Source organism: Oncorhynchus kisutch, linkage group LG30 (genome assembly GCF_002021735.2).
Source record: "Oncorhynchus kisutch isolate 150728-3 linkage group LG30, Okis_V2, whole genome shotgun sequence".
NCBI classification, from domain to species: Eukaryota; Metazoa; Chordata; class Actinopteri; order Salmoniformes; family Salmonidae; genus Oncorhynchus; species Oncorhynchus kisutch.
Window position 1 is genome coordinate 47111548 of NC_034203.2, and position 11582 is coordinate 47123129.

Here is an 11582-nt window from a genome sequence, read left to right on the forward strand (position 1 = left end):
GAGAGAGGAGGAGAGAGAGATACAGAGAGAGAGCGACAAGTGAGAGAGAGAGCCAGAGAGAGTGTGAGAGAGAGAGCGGAGAGAGAGGACACTTCAAAGGATACCACCAACCGACTGAGAGGAGAGAGAGAGAGAGAAGAGAGAGAGATGAGAGAGAGAGAGAGAGAGAGGGCTACACACAGGGAGGGTAACAAAGCCTGCAGTGTGGTTCCCTCCCTGAGCCAGACCACAAACCTCCTGTCTCCCTCCAGGCTCCACCCTGCGCTGCCACAGCCTTCCCAGAAAAGACCAGCATCTCATTAAAACACATTACATTCATCTCAACACACACACATACATAAACCCATAAAAACACACACACACACACACACACACACACACACACACACACACACACACACACACACACACACACACACACACACACACACACACACACACACACACACATACACACACACACACACACATAGTATAAACACACACGTGTGCAGTACATACACAATACAAACATACACACACACGCTGTCTCTCACACACCCAACACATCCCCACACAGTGTCGGGAGGAAAACAATCACCATCTGAACAACTGAATGACAAAGCCAGCTCTAATTTCCAGATGTTTTAAAACCCTTTTGTCTTTAGTTCGTTCCCGTTATGTTACGACATCAGTCTCTGTCTGGTTGCTTAGTGAGGACTTTACTGGGGAAATCACAGTATGCTGATCCTCAACACAGGGGCCCTCAGGGGTGCTGTGCTGATCCTCAACACAGGGGCCCCTCAGGGGTGCTCTGCTGATCCTCAACACAGGGGCCCCTCAGGGGTGCTCTGCTGATCCTCAACACAGGGGCCCTCAGGGGTGCTCTGCTGATCCTCAACACAGGGCCCCCTCAGGGGTGCGTGCTCAGTCCCCTCCTGTACTCCCTGTAGTTCTAGTTACTTTACTGGGGAAATCACAGTTAGCTGATCCTCAACACAGGGGCCCCTCAGGGGTGCGTGCTCAGTCCCCTCCTGTACTCCCTGTAGTTCTAGTTACTTTACTGTGGAAATCACAGTTAGCTGATCCTCAACACAGGACCCCCTCAGGGGTGCGTGCTCAGTCCCCTCCTGTACTCCCTGTAGTTCTAGTTACTTTACTGGGGAAATCACAGTCACATCTGCTGATCCTCAACACAGGGGCCCCTCAGGGGTGCTCTGCTGATCCTCAACACAGGGGCCCCTCAGGGGTGCTCTGCTGATCCTCAACACAGGGGCCCCTCAGGGGTGCTCTGCTGATCCTCAACACAGGGGCCCCTCAGGGGTGCTCTGCTGATCCTCAACACAGGGGCCCCTCAGGGTTGCGTGCTCAGTCCCCTCCTGTACTTCCTGTTTCATTTCAAGCGTTTTTATTTTTATATGAGTTCTCTACTACTTCCAAGGCAATATAATGACACATGTTTTAAGCATGATAAACTAAACACTTTCAAATCAAACTACAATAAACATACGTGTACATGCTGTATGCTCTACGGCTACTGTATTATTGACTGTAGGTTTGTTTATTCCATGTGTAACTCTGTGTTGTTGTATATGTCGAACTGCTTTGCTTTATCTTGGCCAGGTCGCAGTTGTAAATTAGAACTTGTTCTCAACTGGCCTACCTGGTTAAATAAAGGTGAAAAAAAATAATTAAATATGAAAAAATTATGTACAAAATAAGTTTTAAAAATAAGTTACCACTTAATTCAAACGAACAAAAACCACGGCACGTAAAACGTCTGCCTTCTTTAATTGTGTTTTTTTGTTTGCATGATAAGCTGTAGACCACACTACCTACCAAGAGAGTTGTCATCTGTATTTTTTTGTAGCTGTCTACATACCACCACAGTCAGAGGCACTAAGCATTGAATGAGCTGTATTCCGCCAAGAGCAAACAAGAAAGCGCTCAGCCAGACGCGCGGTGCTCCTAGTGGCTGGGGATTTTAATGCAGGGAAATTTAAATCAGTTCTACCAAATTTCTATCAGCATGTTAAATGTGCAACCAGAGGACAAAAAAACTCTGGACCAACTTTACTCCACACAGAGACGTGTACAAAGCTGTCCCTCGCCCTCCATTTGGTAAATCTGACCATAATTATATCCTCCTGATTCCTGCTTACGGGCAAAAAATTAAAAGCTGCCGATTTCAAGGAGCGGGACTCTAACCCAGAAGCTTATAAGAAATCCCTCTGACGAACCATCAAACAGACAAAGAGTCAATACAGGACTAAGATCGAGTCATACAACACCGGCTCTGATGCTCGTCAGATGTGGCAGGGCTTGCAAACTATTACAGACTACAAAGGGAAGCAGAGCCGAGAGCTGCCCAGTGACACGAGTCTACCAGACGAGCTAAACTACTTCTATGCTCGCTTCGAGGCAAATAACACTGAAACATGCATGAGAGCACCAGCTGTTCTGGAAGACTGTGTGATCACACTCTCTGTAGACAATGTAAAATCTTTAAACTGGTCAACATTCACAAGGCCGCAGGGCCAGATGGATAACCAGGATGTGTACTGCGAGCATGCGCTGTCCAAGTGGCAAGTGTCTTCACTGACATTTTCAACCTCTCCCTGTCTGAGTCTGTAATACTAGGGCTGGTCATGGCTCATATCAACACCATTATCCCAGCAACCCTAGACCCACTCCAATTTGCATACCGCCCCCAACAGATCCACAGATGATGTGATCTCTATTGCACCCCACACTGCCCTTTCCCACCTGGACAAAAGGAACACCTATGTGAGAATGCTATTCATTGACTACAGCTCAGCATTTCACACGATAGTGCCCTCAAAGCTCATCAATAAGCTAAGGACCCTGGGACTAAACACCTCCCTCTGCAACTGGATCCTGGACTTCCTGACGGGCCGCCCCCAGGTGGTAAGAGTAGGTAAAAACACATCTGCCACGCTGATCCTCAACACAGAGGCCCCTCAGGGGTGTGTGCTCAGTCCCCTCCTGTACTCCCTGTTCACTCACATCTGCACGGCCAGGCACGACTCCAACACCATCATTAAGTTTGCCGATGACACAACAGTGGTAGGCCTGATCACAGACAACGAAGAGACCTGGCCGTGTGGTGCCAGGTCAACAACCACTCTCTCAAAGTGATCAAAACAAAGGAGATAATTGTGGACTACAGGAAAAAACGGACTCAGCACGCCGCCATTCTCATTGACAGGGTTGCAGTGGACCAGGTTGAGAGCTTCAAGTTCCTTGGAGTCCACATCACCAACAAACTAACATAGTTCAAGCACACTAAGACAGTCGTGAAGAGGGCATGACAAAGCCTATTCCCCCTCAGGAGACTGAAAAGATTTGGCATGGGTCTTCAGATCCTCAGAAGGTTCTACAGCTGCACCACCAAGAGCATCGTAACTGGTTGCATCACTGCCTGGTATGGCAACTGCTCGGCCTCCGACTGCAAGGCACTACAGAGGATAGTGTGAATGGCCCAGTACGTCACTGGGGCCAAGCTTCCTGTCATCCAGGACCTCTATACCAGGCGGTGTCAGAGGAAGACCCTAAAAATAGTCAAAGACCCCAGCCACCCTAGTCATAGATGGTTCTCTCTGCTACCGCACGGCAAGCGGTACATGAGCACCAAGTCTAGGTCCAAGAGGCTTCTAAAACAGCTTCTACCCCCAAGCCATAAGACTCCTGAACAGCTAATCAAATTTCCACCCGGACTACTTACATTGCCCCCCCCCCCCTCTTTTACACTGCTGCTACTCGCTGTTTATTATCTCTGCATATTCCCTTTAACTCTACCTACATGTACATATTACCTCAACTACCCGGTGCCCCCGAACATTGACTCTGTACTGGTACAGGGTTCCATAGCCGCAGGCACAACAGTTGAAACTGGAGCAGCAGCACGGCCAGGTGGACTGGGGACAGCAAGGAGTCATCAGGCCAGGTAGTCCTGAGGCATGGTCCTAGTGCTCAGGTCCTCCGAGAGAGAGAAAGAAAGAAAGAGAGAACAAGAGAAAGAAAGAGAGAAAGAGAGAGAGAATTAGAGAACGCATACTTAAATTCACACAGGACACCTGAGCAGATATAACAAACTGACCCTAGCCTCCCGACACATAAACTATTGCAGCATAAATACTGGAGGCTGAGACAGGAGGGGTCGGGAGACACCGTGGCCCCATCCGACGATACCCCCGGACAGGGCCAAGCATGCAGGATATAACCCCACCCACTTTGCCAAAGCACAGCCCCCACACCACTAGAGAGATATCTTCAACCATCAACTTACCATCCTGAGACAAGTCCGAGAATAGCCCACAAAGATCTCCGCCACGGCACAACCCAAGTCTGGGCAACAACCCGGACAGGAAGACCACGTCAGTGACTCAACCCACTCAAGTGACGCACTCCTCCTAGGGACGGCATGGAAGAGCACCAGTAAGCCAGTGACTCAGCCCCTGTAATAGGGTTAGAGGCAGAGAATCCCAGTGGAAAGAGGGGAACCGGCCAGGCAGAGACAGCAAGGGCGGTTCGTTGCGCTAGTGCCTTTCCGTTCATTCTCATATCACTGAACATGTCAAATCAACGACAAAACAGGTCAAATCAACGACAAAAAGTCAAATCTGTAGCCTACATTACAAGTTAACGGTTGAAAAATCACTGATCTCAGTTTAGACACGATCACCTCAAAGCGTTTCAGAGGAATTGATTAAAATACCATAGGACCCTTCTATCACATCTCCTGCCTTTTCTCCCATCAGACTTCATAGAGCTACTGTTAGCCGTGGCTAGTCAGACTTCATAGAGCTACTGTTAGCCGTGGCTAGTCAGACTTCATAGAGCTACTGTTAGCCGTGGCTAGTCAGACTTCATAGAGCTACTGTTAGCCGTGGCTAGTCAGACTTCATAGAGCTACTGTTAGCCGTCGCTAGTCAGACTTCATAGAGCTAATGTTAGTCATGGCTAGTCAGACTTCATAGAGCTACTGTTAGCCATGGCTAGTCAGACTTCATAGAGCTACTGTTAGCCATCGCTAGTCAGACTTCATAGAGCTAATGTTAGTCATGGCTAGTCAGACTTCATAGAGCTACTGTTAGCCATGGCTAGTCAGACTTCATAGAGCTACTGTTAGCCGTGGCTGGTCAGACTTCATAGAGCTACTGTTAGCCGTGGTTGGTCCATAGAGGAGACACACACAGTGCTACTTCATAGAACTGTTATTAACAACTGACCCAGGGCAACTGACCCAGGTCAACAGGCTCTTTGTCTCTAGCAACTTCAGTAATCTGACCTGGTTATAAGGCCTCTCTCTATCCTGACAGAGCCAGCCTACCCCTGTTAGACCCCTCTCTATCCTGACAGAGCCAGCTTACCCCTGTTAGACACCTCTCTATCCCGACAGAGCCAGCCTACCCCTGTTAGACCCCTCTCTATCCCGACAGAGCCAGCCTACCCCTGTTAGACCCCTCTTTACCCCGACAGAGCCAGCCTACCCCTGTTAGACCCCTCTCTATCCTGACAGAGCCAGCCTACCCCTGTTAGACCCCTCTCTACCCGACAGAGCCAGCCTACCCCTGTTAGACCCCTCTCTACCCCGACAGAGCCAGCCTACCCCTGTTAGACCCCTCTCTACCCGACAGAGCCAGCCTACCCCTGTTAGACCCCTCTTTACCCCGACAGAGCCAGCCTACCCTTGTTAGACCCCTCTCTATCCTGACAGAGCCAGCCTACCCCAGTTAGACCCCTCTCTACCCCAACAGAGCCAGCCTACCCCTGTTAGACCCCTCTCTACCCGACAGAGCCAGCCTACCCCTGTTAGACCCCTCTCTACCCGACAGAGCCAGCCTACCCCTGTTAGACCCCTCTCTACCCGACAGAGCCAGCCTACCCCTGTTAGACCCCTCTCTACCCGACAGAGCCAGCCTACCCCTGTTAGACCCCTCTCTACCCGACAGAGCCAGCCTACCCCTGTTAGACCCCTCTCTACCCGACAGAGCCAGCCTACCCCTGTTAGACCCCTCTCTACCCGACAGAGCCAGCCTACCCCTGTTAGACCCCTCTCTACCCGACAGAGCCAGCCTACCCCTGTTAGACCCCTCTCTACCCGACAGAGCCAGCCTACCCCTGTTAGACCCCTCTCTACCCCAACAGTTTGTGTTTTATTTTGAGTGTGTTTCCTAGGTTATGGCTGGAGGGCACCCTTACCTTGTTTCTAGTTTCCAGGTTACCCTGATTGTTTCTTATTGGTTGATTGCCCTCTCTGTTCACATGGTTACCTGGCTATTTAGCTTCCTCTGTTGGCCTGGATCCTTGCTTAGTGTTCTCTTGTGTTGTTGCCTTGTTTCTGTCAAGACTTTAAGTAAAGATCTGGACTTACCCTTACCTCTGCTTGCTGTGTTTCATTGCGACTGGGTTCGAGTTCGTACAAGCATCATTGTAACACTCCCAGACTACCCTGTTAGACCTGGCTCTTCTATCAGACTACCCTGTTAGTCTCTTCTCTCAGACTACCCTGTTAGACCTGGCTCTTCTCTCAGACTACCCTGTTAGTCTCTTCTCTCAGACTACCCTATTAGACCTGGCTCTTCTCTCAGACTACCCTGTTAGATCTGGCTCTTCCCTCAGACTACCCTGTTAGTCGCTTCTCTCAGACTACCCTGTTAGACCAGTCTCTTCTCTCAGACTACCCTGTTAGTCTCTTCTCTCAGACTACCCTGTTAGTCGCTTCTCTCAGACTACCCTGTTAGACCAGTCTCTTCTCTCAGACTACCCTGTTAGTCTCTTCTCTCAGACTACCCTGTTAGACCAGTCTCTTCTCTCAGACTACCCTGTTAGTCTCTTCTCTCAGACTACCCTGTTAGTCTCTTCTCTCGGACTACCCTGTTAGTCTCTTCTCTCAGACAACATCCTGTCAGGGCTGGGTTATCAGGGCATCTCAACAGGCCATTGGAGAGTCTGAGCTAACTGCTGGCTAATCAATGTCACAGAGCAGGGGCAAGTTAGCCAGGTAGCTATCTTTTCAATATATTCTTCTAACTAAACAATATTTCCCAGATCATGGAAAAAGATGGATTTGACATGGTACTGTTGGAGACTTTTATCTCCCTCACCAACTTCAAACATCAGCTATCTGAGCAGCTAACCGATCGCTGCAGCTGTACATAGTCTATTGGTAAATAGCCCACCCTTTTTCACCTACCTCATCCCCATACTGTTTTTATTTATTTACTTTTCTGCTCTTTTGCACACCAATATCTCTACCTGTACATGACCATCTGATCATTCATCACTCCAGTGTTAATCTGCAAAATTGTAATTATTTGCCTACCTCCTCATGCCTTTTGCACACATTGTATATAGACTCCCCTTTGGTTTCTACTGTGTTATTGACTTGTTAATTGTTTACTCCATGTGTAACTCTTTGTTGTCTGCTCACACTGCTATGCTTGATCTTGGCCAGGTCGCAGTTGCAAATGAGAACTTGTTCTCAACTAGCCTACCTGGTTAAATAAAGGTGTTCTCAACTAGCCTACCTGGTTAAATAAAGGTGTTCTCAACTAGCCTACCTGGTTAAATAAAGGTGAAATAAAAAAAGAAATAAAAAAAGACTGGATCCATATGGCCAACAAGCCACTATAGATTAAACAAACCTGTTCACTTAAACTAAGCCATATTCAACTTGCAATATTCAGCTTTAGTTTTACTTTTAAGTTGGAAGAATCAACAGCTACAGTTATGCCTGAAAGTTCCTCAGCGTTAGTTGGTTTGTTCCTACTGTGATGAAACACGCCACAACCATCTGATCACTACAGTTAAGTGCCTTGCTCAAGAGCACTTTGACCAGATTTTTCACCTAGTCGACCCGGGGATTCGATCGCTCTTAACCGCTAGGCTTCCTGCCTCCAAGAGGCCTTTTCTATTCGTTCACAGGCCTTCTTCTCTTCTCTTCCCTCTTTTCTTCATAGGACTTCTCTCCTCTCCTTCTCCACTCTATCCCACTGGGACAGTCCCTGGTTTCCTAGCAAAACACAGCACACACTGTTTGTTCACCCTTCCTTCCCTCCCTCCCTCCCTCCCTCCCTCCCTCCCTCCCTCCCTCCCTCCCTCCCTCCCTCCCTCCCTCCCTCCCTCCCTCCCTCCCTCCCTCCCTCCCTCCCTCCCTCCCTCCCTCCCTCCCTCCCTCCCGTCCTCCTGTTCACCCTCCCTCCCTCCCTCCCGTCCTCTTGTTCACCCTCCCTCCCTCTTACCCTCCCTCCCTCCCTCCCGTCCTCCTGTTCACCCTCCCTCCCTCTAACCCTCCCTCCCCCCTCTTACCCTCCCGTCCTCCTGTTCACCCTCCCTCCCTCTTACCCTCCCTCCCTCCCTCCCTCCCTCCCCCCCTCTTACCCTCCCATCATCCTGTTCACCTTTTCCTCCCACCCTCCCCCCCTCCCTCCCTCCCTCCGACCAGGGCTGTTATCAGGTTATAAGTCTCAAACTAACAGAATTCCCTCAGTGATCAGCAGCATTACATTGCTGGCTTACCTCTGAAGCTAAGCAGGGTTGTTCCTGGTCTCTCACTGGATGGGAGACCTGATGCTGCAGGAAGTGGTATTGGAGGGCCAGTAGGGGTCACTCTTTCCTCTGGTCTAAAGATGGATTCCCAGGTACAGTGAACGGACCATTGCCCTGCGCAGTCTTATGGATGAGACGGGAGACAGGTGTCCTGTCTCTCTGCAGTCATAAGAAATCAACTAGCGCTGTAAGAGTAGGGGGTTTTAAGCCTGGTGCTAAATTCCCATCAGGGCCACCTAATCATCCCCCTCTATTCCTAATTGGCATATATCCTGTCCATCATGCTAATGTGTGGTGGCACAAAACTGGTTACCGGGCATCACCCAGGTGGTGGATGAGGTGAGTTTCCACCCTCACCGTGTAAAGCTCTTTTAAGTCTAACTTATTTCTTTCATTTGGTAGAAAGGTGCTATTTAAACAATTTTTACCATTTTCAAGATGATTCAGGGACTATGAGAACAGAGGAGGTGGCACACAGAGACCTGAATGTTTCCAAACTCTATTAGACCCTGAAATCAAACCTTTGTTTACAGCATGATTAGTTCATTTTGTATCATTTCTTAAGATAAATATTTATCTTCAAAACTCGCAGCGCTCCAAAATAAGAGCTACGTTTTCCGGTACTTCCTGAGGTTTGTGTAGACAACTGTGATTGAGCGTCCTGACACACACCATTACCTTAATTACATCTCAGTAGAGAGAGAGAGAGAGGGGGGAGGGGGAGAGAGAGAGAGAGAGGGGGGGAGATAGAGAGAGAGAGAGAGAGAGAGAGAGGGAGAGAGGGAGAGAGGGAGAGAGAGAGTGAGAGAGAGAGAGAGAGAGAGAGAGAGAGAGAGAGGGAGAGAGAGAGAGAGAGAGAGAGAGAGAGAGGGAGGGAGAGAGAGAGAGAGAGTCATAACCATTACTGAGGAGTCAAATCGTCTTCACTAATCAATTCAAGACCCAGGCCCTATGGCCTAGAGTCAGTGGGGGACAACCTCTCTGCTCTGTTTGTATCTTCTCTCCTCTCTTTCTCTTCTATTCTTCTCTCTCTCTCTCTCTCCCCTCCCTCTCCAATTCTGCTCTCTCTCAACCCTCTCTCTCCCACCTCTCTCTCTCCCCTCTCTCTCTCCAATTTCTGTCTCTCTCCCCCCTCTCTCTCACTCCTCTCTCTCAATTAAATTAAATTCAATTAAATTCAAGGGCTTTATTGGCATGGGAAACATGTGTTAACATAGATAATATATAAAGTGAATATATAAAGTCTCTCTCTCTCTCTCTCTCTCTCTCTCTCTCTCTCTCTCTCCCCTCCCCCCTTCTCTCTCTCCCCTCTCTCCTCTCCTCTTCCCCCTCTCTCCCCCCCTCTATCTCTCTCTCCTCTCTCTCCCCCCTCTCTCTCTCTCTCTCTCTCTCTCTCTCTCTCTCTCTCTCTCTCTCTCTCCCCTCCCCCCTCTCCCCCCCCCCCCCTCTCTCTCTCTCTCTCTCTCTCTCTCTCTCTCTCTCTCTCTCTCTCTCTCTCTCTCCCCTCCCCCCTTCTCTCTCTCCCCACTCTCTCCCCCTCTCTCCTCTCCTCTTCCCCCTCTCTCCCCCCCTCTATCTCTCTCTCCTCTCTCCCCCCTCTCTCTCTCTCTCTCTCCCCTCCCCCCTCTCTCTCCCCCCCTCTATCTCTCTCTCTCCCCCCTCTCTCTCTCTCTCCTCTCCTCTCCCCCCTCTCTCCCCCCCCCCCCCTCTCTCTCCTCTCCTCTCTCTCCCCCCCTCTATCTCTCTCTCTTCTCTCCTCTTTTCTATTCTGTTCTTCTCCAATGTTATCATTATGGCGAAGAACATACAGTCCAGTGAGGAGAAAACATTGAACAAAAAGTGAATAAAAGCAACACTGTGACCGTGATCAGTGCTGTGCTCCTCAACCAATGAGATATCTCTGCTGTATATAAACAGGACCCAAAGTCCACTTGACTTTACTGTCTTTCTTCTCAGCATGCATTCACATATCTATACTGAGTATTTCTATATATCTATCTGTATCTATTTATACTATATCTATCTATTTCTATATATCTATCTGTATCTATCTATACTATATCTAAATATATCTATACTATATCTATCTATTTCTATCTATCTATCTGTATCTATCTATACTATATCTATCTATTTCTATACTATATCTATCTATTTCTATATATCTATCTGTATCTATCTATACTATATCTAAATATATCTATACTATATCTATCTATTTCTATCTATCTATCTGTATCTATCTATACTATATCTAAATATATCTATACTATATCTATCTATTTCTATCTATCTATCTGTATCTATCTATACTATATCTAAATATATCTATACTATATCTATCTATTTCTATATATCTATCTGTATCTATCTATACTATATCTAAATATATCTATACTATATCTATCTATTTCTATATATCTATCTGTATCTATCTATACTATATCTAAATATATCTATACTATATCTATCTATTTCTATATATCTATCTGTATCTATCTATACTATATCTATCTATTTCTATATATCTATCTGTATCTATCTATACTATATCTAAATATATCTATACTATATCTATCTATTTCTATATATCTATCTGTATCTATCTATACTATATCTAAATATATCTATACTATATCTATCTATTTCTATATATCTATCTGTATCTATCTATACTATATCTAAATATATCTATACTATATCTATCTATTTCTATATATCTATCTATCTGTATCTATCTATACTATATCTAAATATATCACTGAGAGGTGACCCATGAGTGGAGACTGAGTGGTGACCCATGAGTGGAGACTGAGAGGTGACCCATGAGTGGAGACTGAGAGGTGACCCATGAGTGGAGACTGAGAGGTTACCTATGAGTGGAGAATGAGAGGTGACCCATGAGTGGAGACTGAGTGGTGACCCATGAGTGGAGACTGAGAGGTGACCCATGAGTGGAGACTGAGAGGTGACCCATGAGTGGAGACTGAGAGGTGACCCATGAGTGGAGACTGACAGGTGACCCATGA